This window comes from Panthera onca, chromosome E3 (assembly GCF_046562875.1).
Source record: "Panthera onca isolate mPanOnc1 chromosome E3, mPanOnc1 haplotype 2, whole genome shotgun sequence".
Lineage (NCBI taxonomy): Eukaryota > Metazoa > Chordata > Mammalia > Carnivora > Felidae > Panthera > Panthera onca.
Window position 1 is genome coordinate 9,897,609 of NC_138354.1, and position 6,000 is coordinate 9,903,608.

General features: G+C 49.9%; 1 protein-coding gene across 2 annotated transcripts in view; it reads left to right on the top strand.

The window, feature by feature from the left end:
• FKBP6 (FKBP prolyl isomerase family member 6 (inactive)) overlaps window positions 1-5,781 on the top strand; it is a 29,317-nt gene extending 23,536 nt beyond the window's left edge. Inside the window, exon 9 of one of the 2 annotated variants that reach the window (XM_060649215.3) lies at window positions 5,275-5,781. The gene's annotated coding sequence lies outside the window, so the exon portion shown is untranslated. The other variant, XM_060649214.3, reaches the window with a different exon arrangement.
• The last annotated feature ends 219 nt before the right edge of the window (window positions 5,782-6,000 follow it).

The window sequence follows — 6,000 nt, forward strand, 5'->3', positions numbered from 1 at the left end:
GTTCATTGGATTTGCCAGTGGCAACTTACGGTGACCCGGGCAGCAGTGGAGAAGCGGGAACAAAGGGCAAGAGCACCGTGGGTGTGGAGTGAGCGGGAGCGAGAGGGTAGAGTGTGAGCACAGCTTCCAGAGCTTCTGGTTCCACAGGGCAGTAGGGCCCGAGAATTCAGGGTTCTAACATTCCCAGGTCATGTGGATGCAGCTGGTCTGTGGTCCATGGCAGCGCCGGCCTTTTCTCCAGACCTTTTTGTGTGAGGAGACGGGTTGGATGGTACTAGAAACCTCACATGCTAAATGATATAAACCTTATTTTGAAACAAAGGTAGCAGTTGGGTGGCACTTTTTACCCCTTGGACCACATGCCCTGCTGCTTCCACCTTTGCACCGTGGAGGTTGATGGCCATAAGCTCTGACAGTTGTCATCGGAAGTGCAGCAGGGCTATGCTGTGGGTCCTGGCCATCTCCACTGGACTGGGGCATGCTTGGTTCAGCTTAGCCTAGAAAGGGTGGGCTTGGAGGGACCACTCAGAGCTTGAAAGGGTTCCCAGCGGCAGGGAACACCACTGTATGGCCCCTGGCTCAGGCGGGCACTAAGAAGTCGAGGAATGTGGCCCAGGGAAGGGGCAGATTGCTGAGCTGGAGGACCACCAGGGAGGCCAAGAGGCCAGCAATAGTAGGAGTCAGCATGGAGCCACAGAAGCAGGGGCAGTCGAAGGAGGGCCCAGCAGCGAGTGTCTGCTTTGAACAGCTGCCTGGCAGGGTGGCAGGAGCAGGAGTGGCAGATTGGAGGACCTTATAGGCCAGATCAGCACGTCACAAGAGTGTGAATGGCTTCTGGCTCCTTCTAAAATAATTCTCCCCACCATGGAATTACTTGAGATACCCAGGCTAGGTTCTTCCGATGGGCTGAGTAATGCTTTTGGAGAAAGAGAACCAGTTAAACAGCTTCCAGGAGGAGCTGTGAGTCTTCACCTTTACGTGCAATGTTTGTGCATTGGCTGGGATCTTGAAGAGGGATCCACAGCTTTCATCACTTTTCTCAACGACCCGCCATTACGGGTGTATCTCCCAGATGCCGCTCAAGGTGGGCCCTTCACTCTGGTTCCCTGAGCGGCACTAGACAGAAGCGCTGCCGGAGAGGGCAGGGAGACCGGGTGGGTCTGGCACCCGACGCCGTGGGAACCCTGCTCACCCTGCCCAGCCCAGGGCTTTGGACTCCTGCCTCCAGCCTCCACATCCTGGGTTCTGCAGCCTCCGGCTCGGGCTTCCAGGATTACATCACCTCCCCGGCTCCTCTGTTACACTTTCACACTCTTCTCTGGTTACTGCTCACTTTTGTGTGCAGCTATTGTAGACGCCGATTGTATCCTCACTTGAGTCTCTCTTTCACATTGACTGCCTTTTCCCCAGGCCTGGCTCTGCGCTCCTCGGAAGCCGCTTGTTGAGTATGAATGTATTCAGTGGGCGTCTGCTTGCTGGAACGTGGTCTGGGTTCCCTGCCTAAGTGGGGCCGCTTTTGTCTATGCAGGTCTCTGAGCTTATCTTTCTGTGAGCCCTGGAGACATGCTGACCTTTTCCTCTGACTGTGCCTCCGTGTGCTACGAGATTTGGTTTTGCAGAATGTGAACTTTTCTATTTTGGTATCTTTTTATTTGTGCTCAAGTGTTACTTTTTATTGGTTCCAGTGTGAAAATTCAACTACCTGAACCTCCTAAAATCCCAGTGTCTGATCTTGGCGGTTCTCTCTACCATCCGTTCCTGGGAACGTGTTCACACTGAATGAATATTGATCACAGCATTTATGTCTGAAGTCACTGCACAGGATACGAACTAGATTGAGACGGGGTTTTTTTTTTTTTTTTCAGTTGATTATTTTCAAGCTATAATAATGATAAAATGGAGATTTTCAAACCCATTTAAAGGTAGCAAGGATGGCGTGTCGACCTCCCCATGTATGCATTACCCATCTGACCATGATCAGCATTCTGCGTGCTGCTTCCTCTACTCACCCCACCCATACTGACAGCTGTGTGTCAGTAGTAAAATTTAAATTATGAAAATGCTACATGCTTATAGGCTTTTTTTTTTTTTTAAAAGGTTGAGAAGTAAAAGCTCCCAGTCCCCAAGCCCACACTCCAGAGGTAACCAGTGTTGACGTTTTATATGTGTCCTTCCTGAAGGTTTTTTGTGAATATTTGAGAATGTGGGTGTATATGCGGTGTTTCCCACAAATAGAATTATGTATTTTGTATTATGTAATATGCATTTAAATACATTTCAGGGGCCACCTGGCTGGCTCAGTCAGAAGAGCATGTTGCTGTTGAATGGAGTTGGGGGACAGGGAGTGAGACTACCTGTAAGAGGGGCCTCATCAGTTTGTCTCTCCTCCATTACTCTCATTTGTCTGTTTATGCTTCCCCTTGGCCAGCCAGTAATGTCTTGTTTCCTTCTAGTATTTTTATAGTTCTTTTTTTAGGTTTAGGGTTCTAAACTATTGGCAGTTTATTTCCATCCTTAATTTGAATTGGGGATATACATCTTTATATTTTATTCAAATGTCTAAAGTAGTTTTCCTGGTCGGCGGGGGGGAGTGGCGCCTGGGTAGCTCAGTCGGTTAAGTGTCTGACTCTTGGTTTTGGCTCAGGTCAAGATCTCACAGTTCTTGGGTTTGAGCCCCGCATAGGCTTTGTGCTAACAGTGCAGAGCCTGCTTGGGGTTCTCTCTCTCCCTCTCTCTGCCCCTCCCCCACTCGTGCTGTCTCTCTCTCACAATAATAAATAAATAACATAGTTTTCCCAGCACGCCTGGCCAGCTTAGTCAGAGGAGCAAGCGACTCCTGGTCGTCGTGAGTTTGAGCCCCACGTTGGGTGTAGAGTTTACTTAAAAATAAAATCTTTAAAAAACAGTGATAAATAGTTGTCCCAAATTTCTGTTTATGGACTCATAATACCCAGAACAAAGGGTTCACATCTATACAGGGTAAATTAACTGCTTCTTACACTTTAATGGTAGACTGACTCTTCATGTTTGTACAACAAACGGTAGCATTCATAGTGGAATGACTAAATCATGCTCCATGGATGCTCTGGTGGGTTTCCCTCTCCCCTTACTGATTCTGGGGCTTGAGCTCTGTCTTGTTTCATCAGTAGGTTCTGAAGTCCTGTTAGGCCTCAAGCTGGACAGCAGTTGCAAGTGATCAGAGGTGATGTCAGATTGGTTTTGGCCCCACAGCTAGACATTTCTCGGTGTGATTGCATCAGAGGTCCTCATGAGATTACTGCCAGCCTATTGTTTCTTCATAACTTCGCTTGGGTTTGGACAGGAAAGTGCTTTTGATGTTTCTGCCCTCACGCATCCTGTGTGGTCCCACCCCATCCCTCCCTTGTCTGGATGCCCGGCACGGTGCAGCAAACGCCTCCCACTTCTGGGGCTATAGAGAAGGGGCCTCATTCTAATCAGGCATGTGTGTGGACTATTGACTGGAGCCCACATGTGGCCTGTCCAGTGTGACGGCCTTAGAGTGGTTGCTCTGGTGTGGCAGCTTGGGTTTGTGGAGGCATACATGGGGGATACATGTTGGGCAGCACAGCGCTGCCCAACAGAAGAGTGAAGCTGCCAGTCTCTGAAGGCCTGGACCCGCTTTGCAGCTCCCACCTCAGTGTGCTGGGCAGAGCAGCCTGAGAGCCTAGGTTAGAGAGCCTTGCTCTCCCCATGCAGTTCTCATGCCCCTTCAATCTCTTCCCCACAGGGCAGCCACAACAGTCCCTCTTTTCTTAAAAAGCTTCTCCAGGGGCACCTGGGTGGCTCTCTTGGTTAGGCCTCTGACCCTTGATTTCAGCTCAGGTCATGATCTCACAGTTCATGAGTTTGAGCCCTACATCAGGCTCTGTGCTGACAGCATGGAGCCTGCTTGGGATTCTCTCTCTGTGTCTGTCTCTGTGCCTTCCCCTCTTGGGTGTATGCTCACTCACTTTTAAAAATAAAGAGGGGCGCCTGAGTGGGGTGGCTCAGTTGGTTAAGGGTCTGACTTCAGCTCAGGTCATGATCTCACAGTTCACGGCCATGTTTTACTGGTGCCATGTTTTTCTGTAATTTGGGATAAAGGTGGTCAACAAAGGCTTATAATGAGAAGAGTTCCACAGTATTTATAGGAACAAAAAGCGCTCTTCATAGATTTAAATGAGAGACAAGATGGACAACTGGAGGAGGAAGCGTTGGCCTTCCCCTCCCTGTTCTGGGCTGCTGCTCCTGCACCAGGGGGGGCGTCCCACGCGGGCTTCTCCTCCCCTCAGAAACTGCTGTCCTTCATGAAGGGAGTGGAGGCAGTATCCTTACTGGCACATCTGCTTGCCCCAGTGCTGGGAATGCACGCCCAGCCTCCCAGCCCTCTGTGTACCCACATTCTGCAGCTCTGGGGCCAGTGTTTAGTGCCAGGGGATCAGGGAGGAGGGATGGTGGGCAAAGACTGCAGAACCATCAGTAGTTGTTATAATGGCATCTGTCACATGCCCTCCTTCAGATAACTGTCACGATTGTACCAGCTCAGTGAAGTTCATGTTATTGTGCACGGTCTATAGATGAGGAAACGGGAGCACAGAGCAGAAGTAGTGGCACCCAGGAGTTGAACTGCGGTCTTCTGGTTCTGGATAAACCGCCACCCTGTCTCTTTGCACCAGTGTGCAGTGTGATGGCGGTTGTGCCATGGAGCTGCTTGGGAAACGTTTGTCCAGGCTCTTAGTGTGGTGACATCCTGGTGGCTCGTGCTGCCTAGTGTGTTTTACAGGTCTTTGGTGGTATCCCACTGAGAAGCAGCTGCTTCTATATTGGACTCTTCGGGGTGTTTTTCACATCTTTAAATGGCTAAGGAAGTGTCACTCCTTGTGGAACAGTTGAGAAATTCTGATGAATATGGCTCTACCTGCATTCAAAAATTAGTCTTTTATTTTTGGGGCTTCATTTGAAAAATGAAGTTGAGCTGGATGAAGTGAGGGTCCTTTCTGTTCTGATTTTCTGAGACTGTCCTGTGTTCGTGATTTCGCCTTTCAGAGCCGCCATGTTAATTGGTTACCGTTTCCCAGAGCCCATCCAGTAGGGGCTCTACAGCCATGCGTCTGTTCCCCGACCCCGTCTAGTGTCGTCACCACAGACCTGGGACCGACCGGCTTTGGCTCCTTCTGATGTGTGGCTGTGACCGCCTGTGGCCCTTGCAGCTGAGGGCTCAGTGTGGGGCAACTGAGCCCTGTCGGATTCCTAACTGCTGTGCCTGATTCCTAGGTTCTCCGACTGAACTTCAAACAAGAGGAGCCAGGCTGCTGGAGTTGTCCGTCGTCGTTGGGGGCGGGGGGCTTTTGGGAAAGAACTGCCCAGGGCAGACTGTGTTGCAGGGACCTGCTTGGAAGTCGGGGCAGGAATTCCCCAGCCCTGGGCCATTGCCTCATCTCTGCCTGGCACGGCCGAAGTATGTTTTCACAGGTGCTGTTTTCTGTTTCACGTTTTCATACACGGAGTAGGGGGAAGTGCAGCTACTGACAAGCAGGAAAATGCTATTTTTTTTTTTTTAATTCAGTTTCTTTTTTTCTTTTTCTTTTTTTAATGGAATTAGTCCTTGGCTTTTCTCCCAGTCTCAGCCCCCCTTCCGGCTGTTAATGTCCCTGGGTAAATACAGATAGAGATTGCTTTGTGTATTTTATGGGGTTTTCTGTTTTAGAGAGAGAATTATGTTACACATGTTTTCGTTGTCAATAAATAAAACCTTACCCTGTCCTGGCAAGATCCAGTATACATTGTGTGAATTCGACTAAATTTGTAAAGTCAGTAGTGGGGGTAGAGGGACAGCTGCTCGTCAAGACCAAGGGGATCGGCAAGAGCCAGAACTGGGTCTCTTCTCCAGAGCACTTCTTCCTGACGTACCCAGGAATGAGATGCCCACGCACTGGGACGGGGGTTCCCTTGACACCTCCCTTCTGTGGGGAGGTGCTGCTGTGGGACAAATCCAGTAGA